This window comes from Peromyscus leucopus, chromosome 19, assembly GCF_004664715.2.
Source record: "Peromyscus leucopus breed LL Stock chromosome 19, UCI_PerLeu_2.1, whole genome shotgun sequence".
NCBI classification, from domain to species: domain Eukaryota; kingdom Metazoa; phylum Chordata; class Mammalia; order Rodentia; family Cricetidae; genus Peromyscus; species Peromyscus leucopus.
In genome coordinates this window covers 2,175,820-2,189,591 of record NC_051079.1, presented here as the reverse complement: position 1 = coordinate 2,189,591, position 13,772 = coordinate 2,175,820, and positions in this window count along the sequence as shown.

Genomic DNA, 13,772 nt, shown 5'->3' with positions numbered 1-13,772 from the left:
GATGATATCATTTTTTAAAAATTGCTGACTTATACTCCATTGTGCAATGTACCACATTTTCTTTATCCATTCTTTGCTTGAGGAGCATCTAGGTTTTTTCCAGTTTCTGGCTGTTATGAATAAAACTGCTATGAACAGAGTTGAGCAAGTGTCCTTGTGGTAGGATAGGGTGTCCTTTGGGTACATGCCCAAGAGAGGCATAGCTGGGTCCTGAGGTAGGTTGACTCTCAGTTTTCTGAGGCGCCACCATATTGATTTCCATAGTGGCTGTACAAGGTTGCATTCCCACTGGCAATGGCGGAGTGTTCTCCTTGCTCCACATCCTGGTGTGCGTGATAAACACTGTCTCTCAATGAGAAAAACAGAAATGGGCCTGCAGTCGCTGCCCTGCAATTGCATATAACCTGCAGCCACAGTACTTCTATCGAGAACTGATGGATGGGGTTCTGACTGACTGCAGTGATTATAAATGTCTGCTTACTCAGTGGTTCCTCTTGACTGTCGGCTTGATTGGATATGGGATAAAATAAGAGCCCTCTGAAGGAGGTCCGTGCCGAGGAAGGCTGTGCTGCTGTGCCTGTCTGAGCTTCTTGCTAGCAAGTGCATCTGCTCTGCTGCTGCTGCTGCTGCTGTCCTTCATTACACTGGAACCCAGCTTCTTCGGCCTTATAATGTGGACCTGAAGGCTACTTGCCCTCCTCTAGCAGCAGACTGGGACTCTGATGAGTCCCGCTCCAGGGATGGAGATTCTCAGCCTCTCCACGTGCAGACAGCCATTGTCATGCTTCCTAGCCGCTGCTTGTGCGGCCAATCTAATGAATCCCTCCTCACAATGTATGTTTATTCTTTGGGCTCTGCTCCTCCAGAGAACCCTGACTAACACACTGTCCCAATAAACACATTAATTTGAGTTTCACTATGTGCATACTCTTTGAAGGTCATGTGGAATTCACTTGTGGTGCTTGCTGACTATGGATTGGGACTGTGTGTGTGTGTGTGTGTGTGTGTATGTATGTGTGTATGTGTGTGTGTGTGTGTGTGTGCATGTATGTGTTGTGTGTGATGTGTGTGTGTGTGTGTGTGTGTATGTGTGTGTGTGTGTGTGTGTGTGTGTGTGTGTATGTGTGTATGAAACAGGGTCTTACTGTGTAGCCCTGGCTGGCCTGGAACTCGTAATTTACCCCATGCTGGCCATGAACTCACAAAGATCTGCCTGTCTCTGCCTCCCAAGTGCTGGGGTTAAAGGCATATTCTGCCCCTCCCAGCCAATCACTCATAATTTTAAGAGCACTCTATTGAAAATTTTCATCTGTTAAAATATAATTGAGTCTTAAATATTTGTTATTACATGGCTTATGATTTTTTCAGTTACAACTTACAAAAACAAATACTGATTCAACTCCAGTCGCAGACACCCATATAACATTTAGTATGTGGTGCTCTTGTTACAGAAAGACAAAGTCATAAGCTTTTGAAGAGTAAATGGAGTATTACCAAATATGCATTTTGTTTACATAGTTAAAAACCTCCTGTTGTATACTTTAAAATATAATTAAAAGTTTTATACATATGGGTGTTTTGATTGTATATGTCTATGCACCATGTGCATGCAGTGCCCACAGAGGCCAGGAGAGGGCGCCAGATTCCCTGGAACCTGAGTTACAGACGTTTGTGAGCCATTATGTGGGTGCTGGGACCACAAGGAAGGGCCATCGAAGCTGGGACAGCAAGTGCAGATTTTACTGGAACTTCCAGAAGGAATGCAGCCCTGCTAATAACCCACTTTTAGTCCAATTGTTACTTTTGTGGTGATTTTTTTTTAAAAAAGAACAAAAGAAATTAGTATGTATACCGTGATCTCAGTTTCCCCTCTTCATGGGCATCCCTTAGAGTTCCATGGTGAAGCAGAAGGTGAAGCTGGAACTGACCAATCACAATTCAAATCTTGATTCTGTTACTTCCTGTCTGGTTGACCCTAAGATTTTTTGCTTCCTTGGTCCTGATTTTCTTCATCAAGAGAGGGAGTTGACTCATCCATGTCTGTTGTTGCTCTATACATAACAGTAAAAAATTAGAAACAGCCTAGCATCAGTAGACAAGTAGATAAAGAAAATATGGTATATTTACACAATGGCCTATTATTCAGCTCTTAAAAAAATCATGAAATTCACAAGCACATGGATGGCGTTAGAAAGTGTCATCCTGAGTGAGGTAACCCAGACCCAGAATGACAAATATTGTATGAATTCTCTCATATGGGATGTTAGCTTTTAAGCCTTCTGTAGACACCTACTATCTGAATAACCACAGAGGTTAGGTAGAGAGTAAGGGACTGGGGAGAAGGGAGGCTCTCCAAAGGAAAGGGAAATAGAATATATTTCACACTGTTATCTAATTGAGCTGTTGGCTAAAGGGGCCCTATGAAAACTCCAAACAACTCAGGCTATTGCCAAGGTTATTAGCTACTCTCTGCAAACTGGTGGCAAGGTCCTCTTGTTGAAGACTTTTACATATCTCATTGAACATGGAGAAATCAAGCTGCTGTCTAACTAGACCCATCACCCCTATTGACTAGTTCATGGTACTGGGAGGTACTCTGCACACTACCAGAGGAGACCGGTGATGTCGACCCAGCTACAAACCCTTTGATCTACAACAGTGACCTGCCTGCAGAGATGCTGGCATAGTAGTGGCACAAACATTGTGGGAGTCACCAACATGATCTGATCCAATTTAAGGGTCACTCCATGAGATGGAACCATGCCTGACACTGCTCAGGAGACCAGAAACGTGAGACTGGGAAGGTTATGGACCTAGGAGAAAACTGAATGCCGTTGTTATACCAGAGGAACATAGCAATAAATGCCCCGATTCTGCTATACCCACAGACCAAAGGCTCACTCAGTCTCATCAAAGAAGCTTCCTCCTGCTGCAAATAAGAATTAACAGGGTAATGTTCAGAGACTGAGAGACTTTGGAGCACTCAGTCCTAAATGAGAAGTTGTGGTGATTTGAAAGAAAGTGGCCCCCAAAGAAAGTAGCACTATTAGGAAGTGTGACCTTATTGGAGGAATTCTGTCATTGTGGAGGTGGGTTTTGAGGTCTCAAAGCCATATCCAGTGTGTTAGATTCAAGATAAAGCCACACCCAGTGTCTCAGACCACTTCCTGTTGCCTGTGAGTCAAGATGTAAGGACTCTCAGCGCCTGCTCCAGCACCATGTCTACCTGCATACCACCATCTCACACCATGATGAGAAAGGACTAAACCTCTGAAAATATAAGCCACCACAATTCGGTTTTTTTTTTTTTTCTTTATAAGAGTTGCTGCGGTCATGGTGTCTCTTCGCAGTGATAAAAACCCTAAGACAGAAGTTGGTACCAGGGACTGGAGTATTGTTGTGATAAGCCTGACCATGCTTTTGTTTGAGGGAATATGGACCTGGGACTAAAAGTGTTGAATGCTTTAAATTCTGTTTGATGGGCTATCCTAGTAGGAGCATGGAAGACAGTAGTGCTGAGGGTGATTTGAACTTTGGGGGCCTGGCTCAAGAGGTTTCAGAGGAGAAGAATGTTAATATGTGGCCTAGAGATCTTTCTTGTGGTATTATGGTAACAAATGTGGATGCTTCTTGCCCTTGTCTGCAGAGTCTGCCAGAGGCTAAAGTGAAGAGATTTGGATTAACTCCATTGGCAGAGGAAATTTAAAAACTGCCTGGTATAGACTCTGCTGTGTGGTTATTAGTGTTAACTCTAATAAAGATTTATAATGGAAAGGAACAAAATGAGCAGGGTAAATTACAAAATGTAGGATTTAAGGAGAGAAAGAACTCCATAAGTAGAATGGAACTAAGTCCTGTGTTCAAGGAGATAAACAGAATAAGAAATGGAATAAAGGGAGTGGTGTCTTCAGCACCAGATCCCACCCAGCTAAGCTTCCAATTTGTAAAAAGGCATTACAGAAAAGCTTAGAGCTGGGTATGGTGGCACAAGCCTTTAATCCCTGGCATTCCAGAGGCAGAGGCTGGTGCATCTCTGAGTTTGAGGCCAGCCTGGTCTACAGAGCAAGTTTCAGGACAGCCAAGCTTAGGCAGTGAAGGACAGAAAGCTGGTGAAGATATAATTGATGAGGTCATGTTCCAGCCCCTGTTAGCAAGAAAGCTTGGCAGCTTCTACCGAGTGGTTCTAGTGTTAACACAGAAGAAAGGGGCTACGGAATTTGCCTCTGCAACTAAGGAAAGCCGCTGAGGTCAGGCATGTGTCAGGGATGCCCCTGAATGGAGGCCCACTGGCCCATTGTGTAAAGCTGTGAAGTTGAAGCCTGGATTGCCGTAGAGACTCCAAGATGTTGGAGAAGCCAGGGCCATGGGATACCTCGTGAGGAAAGCTGCTAAAAGGGAGCAGAACCAGCCCAAGAGAAAGAAGTGTGTTGCAGTCAACAAAGTTGAAAGGAATTGGAGATCTGAGGAGCATTTTGGCATCACACATGGAGATGCAGAGTTTGGAGTTTGCCCAGCTTGTTTTTGGTCTTGCTTTGGTCCAGTATTTCCTCACTATGCCCCTCCCCTTTGTTTTAGAATGATAATGTATATCCTGTCCCATTATATGTTTGAAGTATGTGAACTGTTTTTTGATTTTGATTTTACGGGGGATTACAGTTAAGAGATTGCATGAATCTTGGAAGAGACTTTAAATTTTAGACTTTTAAATAAGTTTGAGACTATTGTAGACTATGGGAACTTTTGAAGTTGGATTGAATGCATTTTTGCATTATGATATGGCTACAAGCCTTTTGGGGCCAGGGAGTGGAATGTGGTGGTTTGAAAAAAAAAATGGCCCCAAAAGGGAGCAGCACTATTTGGAGGTAGGGCCTTGTTGGAGTAGGTGTGGTCTTGTTAGAGAAAATGTGTCACTGTGGAGGTTGGCTTTGAGGTCTCATATGTGATCAAGTCACACCCAGTGTCTCAGACCATTTCCTATTGCCTGTGAGTCAAGATGAAAGGATTCTCAGCTCCTGCTCCAGGACCATGTCTCCCTGCGTATCACCCTGTCGCACTATGATAATGGACTAAATCTCTAAAACTGTAAGCCACTTCAATTAATTGCTTTTCTTTTATAAGAGTTGCCATGGTCATGGTGTCTCTTCACAGTGATAGAAACCCTAATTAAGAAAGATGTCTGTATCGTACGCTGTCGTACTTTGGGTTACTATTTCTATGATGAAACACCATGATCAAAAGAAAGTTGGTGAGGAAAGGGTTTGTTTGGCTTGTGCTTCCATAGCCATAGTCCATCACTGAAGGAAGTTAGGAACTCAAACAGGGTGGGAACCTGGAGGCAGAAGCTGGTGCAGAGGCCATGGAGGAGTGTTGCTTACTGGCTTGCTCCCCCTGGCTTTCTCAGGCTGCTTCCTATAGAACCCAGGACCGGCCGGGCGTTGGTGGCGCACGCCTTTAATCCCAGCACTCGGGAGGCAGAGCCAGGTGGATCTCTGTGAGTTCGAGGCCAGCCTGGGCTACCAAGTGAGCTCCAGGAAAGGCACAAAGCTGCACAGAGAAACCCTGTCTCGAAAAAAAAAAAAAAAAAAAAAAAAAAAAAAAAAAACCCAGGACCATGAGCTCAGTTGTGGCCCCACCCACAATGGTTTGGATCCTCCCCCACCAGTCACTGATAGAGAATATGCCTTACAACCAAATCTTACAGAGGCATTTTCTCAACTGAGGTTCCTTCTTCTCAGATGACTTTAGCTTGTGTCACGTTGACATAAAACTATCCAGCACAAAATCCCAGCACTCTCTCTGTGAGTTCCCAGCCTGGGCACCAAGTAGCTCCAGGAAAGCGCAAAGCTACACAGAGAAACCCTGTCTCGAAAAACCAAAAAAAAAAAAAAAAAAAAAAAAAATCCAGCACAAACACCTCCCCTCAGGGCTCAAGGAGCTACACAGAAGAGGAGGTGGATAGTTTGTAAGAGCCAGGAGTGAAGGAGGACTCCAAGGAAGCAGTGTCTTCTAGACAATACAGGGCTGATGAACAGATGAACTCAGAGACTGTGGTAGCATGCACAGGGCCTGCACAGGTCCAAGCCAGATGTGTTCCCAGAACTGAGAGGAGGAATTGGACATAGTGTTCTATTTCTACACCCTAAAAATCCCTATCTGCTTGAAAAGGAAAAATCAGTTTTCTCCGGTGGTGGCTCACTGGGTCTATCAACCATACTTCAGGGCAGGCCTTGTCCCCAGGAGGAGTTAGGCAACACAAAATGAACTCAGCACTATTTAGTCTCATATTGCTTTGTTTAGGCATTTTTTGTCTTACTCATCTTTTGCTTATATATTATGGTTTCTGATTTTGTGTCTTTATGGGTATTATTTGTATGTGCGGTTTTTTGTGATTTCTCTCTTCTAAAACATTCTGTTTTTGTTTATTGGTCTATTTTCTAAAGAGAGAGAGAAAAGAAAGGCAAGGCATGGAGGTGGATGGGTGAGAAGTGGAAAGGACCCAGAAGGAGGTGGGGAAGGTGGAAGTGTGAACAGAATATATTCATGGGAAAAACATATTTTCAGTTAAAAAAAGAAAGAAAGGGGTGAGAGTTAGATATGCTTAGATATGTGAAGTGGCCACCTTTACGCCAGCCAGCCCTCCAAGAGTGTTATTCCCACTTTCCACAGACCACTGAAGATTAAGTTTGCACAGAATGACCCATTTAACAACCTCTACATTTGGAGACCCCAGAGCCTCCTGGGAAGAAACACATCCAGATCTTGAGTGTGAGTGAGAGAGAAAAAAGACAAGTTAGGAGATTGTTCAAACCTTCAGGCTAAGGAAAGCCTAGCTATGTCTCTGGGGTGAGGGTGGGTGTTCCTCACCTCTGACTTTTCCTGTCCCATCTGCCCTGCCCTGGGAACAGCCCTCAGAGTCTCCAAGAAGTAGAAAGATTGTGTTCACGGATGGCACACAACAGGAGCGCCTGTCCGGGTTCTGAAGATTAAATCTTAGGCTTGTGGGCTTGTGACTCAGGCTGGGGCTTGTCTGTGGTTCCGTTCGGTCCATAGATCTGATCAGGGTCAGCACAGTAAGGCCGCCTTTCCACACCTGGGCTCCAGTAACCTGGAGCACATAAATAGCACTGTTGAGCTATTTTCACTAGAGAACATTGAATGGCCCCAGAAGACAAACACATTTGAAAGGATTACACTTAGGAATTGAAGATTAATCTCCTTGTATTTATTAGCTAGGAGTACCTGTTTGTTTTCTAGACTGGGTGTTTTGTATTCTCCCTCCCTCCCTCCCTCCCTCCCTCCCTCCCTCCCTCTCTCTCTCTCCCTCCCTCCCTTCCTTCCTTTCTTGTTTGAGTCAGGGTCTCTCTATGTAGCCCTGACTGTCCTGGAACTCTCAGTAGACCAGGCTGGCCTTGAATTCAGACATCTGTCTGCCTCTGCCTTCCAAGTGCTTGGATTAAAGATGTGAACCCCAATCACCCAGCAAATGTTTTAATTTTAATGTGCCCTAATTTTCTTCTTATAAACTAAGAACAGAATACAAGCCCTGATAATCCTCCACATTCCTATAAACATCAAATGATAAAGAAAGCACTTTGAAAATAAAAATATGAAGAATAAAATTATACATGTACACACACACACATGCATGTGCACACACACACGTGTACGCACACGCACGCACGCACACACACACACACACACACACACACACACATACACACGCATGCACGCACACACTTTTTTTCCCCTTGACACAACCAGGGCTGAGATCCAGGAGGTGGACTGGAGAGAGAGGATGGAGACATCTAAGTCCACTTGGGCACAGAGGCCATTCAAAATTGAAATTGTAAACTTCAGGAAATGCTACATTTTTTTTTTTAAAGTATAACTTGGCTAGGTGGTGGTGACACATGCTTTTAATTTCAGCACTCATGAGGCAGAGACAGGTAGATCTCTCTGAGTTCATGGCCAGCCTCTGGCCTACAGAGTGAGTTCCAGGACAGTTAGGGCTACACAGAGAAACCCTGTCTAAAAACCAAACCAAACCAACAACAACAGCAATAAAATCTATAACTTTATTTACAAAGTCTGAAGTGATCCATGTCTCACATCTACCAAACACCAGCACCCCACAGTTCCCCAGGTAACATTTGGGCTTCTATAAACAGGAATAGATGCCGTCCACTCAGTGTGTTTGCTGTGCTCAAAACAACATGCTTTGGTACAGCATGGCTTCCCTTCCATTGATGGGGTAGTTACCAAAACATCCCTTACTTGTTTAGCACTTCATAGTTTACCAAATCTTTCCACACACATTGCCATTTTTGATTCCTCAAAATTATTATTTAGAAAAAGAAAAGAGCAAAGAGTTTTCATGACCCTCACCTCTTATCAATCTAGAGCTCTAAAAAGAATTCTACCCTAAATCCTTGGGTAGTGGTTAATCCTATGTTTTGCACATAGTACCTGTGAGATCTTGAAAAAGTAAATGACTTATCCCAGACCCCTGTTTCTCACATATGTTCTAGGTAAATTAAAAAGCTCCGAATTCAGATTTCAAAGGAAGCAAAGTGTTATTGGTTGTTTCTTCTCTTTTGGAGGGCCCAACACCAAGCTCCCAAATAAATCACACACGGAAGTTTATTCTTACTTGTAAATGCCTGGCGTTAGTTTGGCTTGTTTCTTGCCTGCTATAAGCCACAAGAATATATGAAGTAGAATTTCAGCTGATTATGATGAGCTAATACCTGGAAGAAACCAAGGGCCTTCCAGAGGTCAAGCTGAGGCTCAAGGAGTCTTGGTGATATTGACTTTTGATTATCAGCCGTTTCCTGCTATGAGTTTCTCATGTGCTATTGTAGCTTTTCCATCACTCTTTGGGCACAATTTCCCCTCTACTAATGGAATATTTAGATAACTTTCTACCCTGACAGCTATACACAGCCAGAATCCCAGTTCAAGCCTCCCTGTAATTATCATCATTGGCAACATCCGGCCAGGACCATCCCTGGGTGGATGAACATACCTTATCAGAGATATTTCTGTAATCTCTAGGAACAGACTTAAGCATCCAGACTATCTGTTTGAGAAGTCTGCCTGGTAGATGTGCTAATTAAGCTTATCTTTCTCCCTTTCCAAAGCCTCATCTCTAGTTTTAGGTCTACCCTTAACAATTAACTCAGAACTAAAGGTTCCAGCTTACAGGTACATCCAGCTGTGGTGGAAGTTGCTTAGCCAAGTTACCTAGCAACTAAGCACACTCACCAGAAATGGCAGGAGCAGAGATAACTTGGAGAGATAAGGGCCAAAGGGATAAAAAGGCAGTTTTATTTTTTAGAGAACGACAAGATGGAGAAGAGAAAAGAGAATGGAAGAACTAGATGGGTAAGAACTGGAGAGGAATGAACTAAGATGGGGAAGAACTAGATTGAAGGGCTAAAAGAGAGGACTAGAGGAAAGAGATGGAAGATGAGGAAGAGCCAGATGGGGAAGTACAAGATGAGAAAGGAGATGGGAGAGGAGCTGAGATGGAAAAGAACTAGATGATTGAGAGTCTAGATGGGGTAGAGCTAAGATGAGAGAATTAAGATAGAAGATAGAGGACAGCAGATAAATATAGAGAGAAATCAGGCAAGAAAGGAGCATGAGCTAGGCATGAGAGCAGAATAGAAGCTGTGTAGAGAGAGAACCGACTCAGAAGAATAAAGTGTATGGACTAAGGAGTTTCATGTATGTAGATTCACTTCATATCATCAAAGATTAATTATCAGCTGGTTGTAGATTCTTCCCAGACCCTGGGAGAGGTCTATCGAGGGACAGGACCCCTATTGTCCCCATTACTTGCCAGCTTTTCTTAACTTTATTTATCCTGTCTATCTTTGTCCTTGGGGCTTTTACCTTTCTCTATTTCTGTATACCTTTTTTTTTTCTTCTTACTCTGTGTCTGGCTGTGTGGCTGTGTGGCTGTGTGGCTGTGTGGCTGTGTGGCTGTGTGGCTGTGTGGCTGTGTGGCTGGGTGGCTGGGTGGCTGGGTGGCAGGCCCTTGAAGTTCTACTCATTCCTCTTTCATTCCTCTCCTTTTTCTCTCTCTTTCTTCCCTTCCTCTCAGATTTCTCCTATCTATTCTCTCTGCCTGCCAGTCCTGCTGATCCTTTCTCCTGCCTTGCTATTGGCCATTCATCTCTTTATTGGACCATCAGGTGTTTTAGACAGGCACATTAACACAGCTTCACAGAGTTTTAAACAAATGCAACATAAACAAAAGTAATACACCTTAAAATCATATTCTACAACACAAAGGATTTTGAATTGGGCTAAGCCACCTGGAATTTTCTAGGTGCCGCTAACGTTCAGAAGAGTTGAGGTGGGAACTGCAAAACTCTGAGCACCAAGTCTTGTCAGGTGCAAAGCAATCAATGCACAGCTTACAAAACTGTCAGTTGCAATGAGCTTTCACGCATTTCTTCAGTCCTAGTAACTCCATGGAGTTTTGCTTGATAAATTAAGAAAGAGAGGTTCAGGTAGCATGACTTGCTCCAGCTGTGGTAAGAGCTCACCAGCTCTCAGCGACGAGCACTGCCTTGCCAAGTCAAGGAGGAGACATCAAGCAGGCGAGGTGGACATGCAACAGCATGGAATTCCTGTTAAGGAATGGTGCTCTGAAGTCTTCTGCCATAGAGAAGTAGAGTTAAATGATTCGGTCCCCTGGTTTCCTTTTCCCCTTTCTTCAGCTTCAGTGATCTAATTGATAATTTTTAAAGGTACTCCTAAGACATTCATAAATTCCCAGCAATCTAAACATTTGTTTATGTCTGTAAATGTGTCAGGATTACAAGTTTGAGAGAATTAGTCATGTTGGTTAGTTGATATTGAGTATCACTTGAGTATGTTTTGTTATAGAAATAATATTACTAATTATATTTGATACAGGGCTTCCAGTACCGCTGAAAGTCTAGGGGATTTTATTTTTCTGACATGATCTCTATCATTACCCCCAAGTACCCCCCTTTCTACTGTGTGGTTCCATTATCCTTTAGATGGTGTACAGTAGTGACAGGAGGGATTATCTTTGTTGGATTAGGAAGAGTTTAAGGTTCATGTTAACAAACTGATATGTGAAAATACATAGGCAAGTTCATTCAGGTGTGGAGGCCCTGAGGTGCAACCAGACACCTAGCATCAGGCTGCCACAAGGAAAGAGCAGAGAAGACAGCGCCTCCGGAGTTCAGTTATGGAATATTATCACATGGTGAGGTGAGAAACTAGAGCCCTGAAGACAAGAAAAGGTTGAGACTGAGAGGCAAGGAGTAGAGACTGAGGAAAGGAAGTTGTAGAAGTTACTTAGATTCCAAAAAGAGACATGAGGTGACACAGAGTCAAGGCCAGATGTAGAAGATGATTAGACAAGACAGGAAAGCACACAGACATAACCACTTTCATCCATCCATCCATTAATTCATCTATCCATATGTGTTTTTGAGCACATATGTATGATCAGCATGATCCTGGTGGGGCTTCTTTTCCAGAGGAAATGATGACAGTACTCAGCTGTAGGAGAGGCATCTGGCTGGGGAAGCCACACACACACACACACACACACACACACACACACACACATGCATATATGCATGCACACATGTCATCAGTGATTGGAAAGTAGTTAGACAGAAACCTATGAACAAATACACAAATATCTGTTGCTGTGTGTGCTGGGAAATATAATGAAAAGAATACCAGTCAGAGGAGGGTAAGTCTTTTAAGTATGCTGACATTCGTTTAAAGTGTTTGTGTGTGAAATTCATGTAACCCAAATGCTCAGCAAATACACATTGTCAATGGCCTTGGAAAGCAATCTCCGCTAAACTTCGTTCAGGTAAACCTCCATAACAGCCGCTTGAATTTTACCCTTCCCTCAATTTTGTGACTTGTAACTAAATGAGACACTTATGACAAAAATTTGGCTTCATCAAATCAAGGATGCTAATTCCTAACTCAAAAAGACCGGTAGTTATGACTTAGTGAAAGCAACACTAACAGAAGACCAAATGTTTTTAAAGATGCTTAAGGATCTTAAGATACTTGAGCTGGAGAAGTAAGGGCTGGGAATCGGGAGGGCCGTAGATTGGTGCCTGGTTTGACTTCAGCGCAGAGACAGCCGATGTGTTGTTCATGAGACTCTTTGCCAACATCAGGTTATGGTTCAGGAGAAGCATCAGCAAGCCTAGCGGTGTGTGTTGTTCTAGTCAGCGGAGGCTGAACTGAGGCGGAAGAGAACTGCAGCTCACTTCCCCTCTCCAAACAACCGTTTCCATGCCTAGTAACAGAATACTTAAGTTAACATCATGCCAAGATTTAACTGTTGGTCATATATTTTCTGGGTAAACGACACTAGCTCCCCCTTTTGTAGTTCAGTGGAGGAAAAGGAGCACAAACTTGGGACAGGGCCCCGAGGACCTTCCTAAGTACTGCTGACAAGACTCCAGATGGGCCACGGGGATTCTTGATGCTGGGAGCTAAGACATCTTGATAGGTAAACAGTGCTGGTGGATCCTAACACATCTAGCCCCACAAGTGTGCACACAGGCTACCAAATCTTAGGAGACCATCTGGTAATGACATATTTTTACATTTTAAAGATCTCTTCTTGGGTGGCCAGAATATTAGTCATTATCTGTAGGCTGGGTCTGAGTGTTGAAAACTCCATGGCTTTCATATCACAGTAGAAATTGGAGTTAAACTGGGGTCTTTCCTCTTGTCCTGTGTCCTCCCAGTCTTTACACTTTCTCCCACTACTTATGTTTCTAGCCTGTCTTAAAGCCCAGTGGGGTTTGAAGGCCTGGGACAATCTCGGTCTATATTTTGGGATGAGTGGTTCTGGGAGCTTATGCTAGATTTGGATCTCCTCACTATTCTGGAGTTTGTGGTGCTCTTTTCAGGTGTGTGTGTGTGTGTGTGTGTGTGTGTGTGTGTGTGTGTGTGTGTGATGAAGATCATCCACATCCAGCTCCCCCCTCCATCCCCCCCAATCCCTTTCTGCCAAGCAAATGTTTTACAAGTGAGCTGTGAGGACCAACTGCCTGGTCAAAGGCTTTAAACCATACAGAGAGTTTTTTGCAAGAACAGAAACTGGTTCAAAGGGCCAGAGGAATGCACTCCAGATCCATGGCGAGCAGGGTTTCACTGAGACTGCAGGATTCCATAGGTATGGCTTTGATTCATGCACTGATTCCCCAGTGCTTTGAAATGATTTCAAGTGGTATTAAATGAATATTTTTCTCTGTAACAAAAAAATGTTCACTTTTATAGAGAAGATGAAAAATGACCATTGCTCAACTTTGTTTTCTTTAGCTGGGCGCCTTTTAAATATATTTTTTTAATTGAGAGGATTTTATAGGAAGCTGCATTCTCTCTTGCTCTCTCTGTGTTAACAGCAAATGAAAAACATACTTTGTGATTTAGCCAGAGGAAGGTAAGGGTGGATCTTCAGGGAGAGCAAATAATGCAACTGATGATTGTGTTAGCTGTGTACTGCAAGAGTTGGGCTCAAGGCCAGACTTGCAGCTCCCAGCAAATGCGCAGAACTTTAATGGTTAAAAACATCCCCTTGATTCTCAGATCTGGTGCCTGTAAGCCAGCTTGACATGTTTCCTGGTAACCTTCTCCTTTCACACATACTAAATACCGCAAGTGGCTAGAGATGAAAGCCAGCTTATTAGATATGAAATGTCTCCTCATTTATTTCCCTTCAGTAAATGTCGCCATTATAATCATGA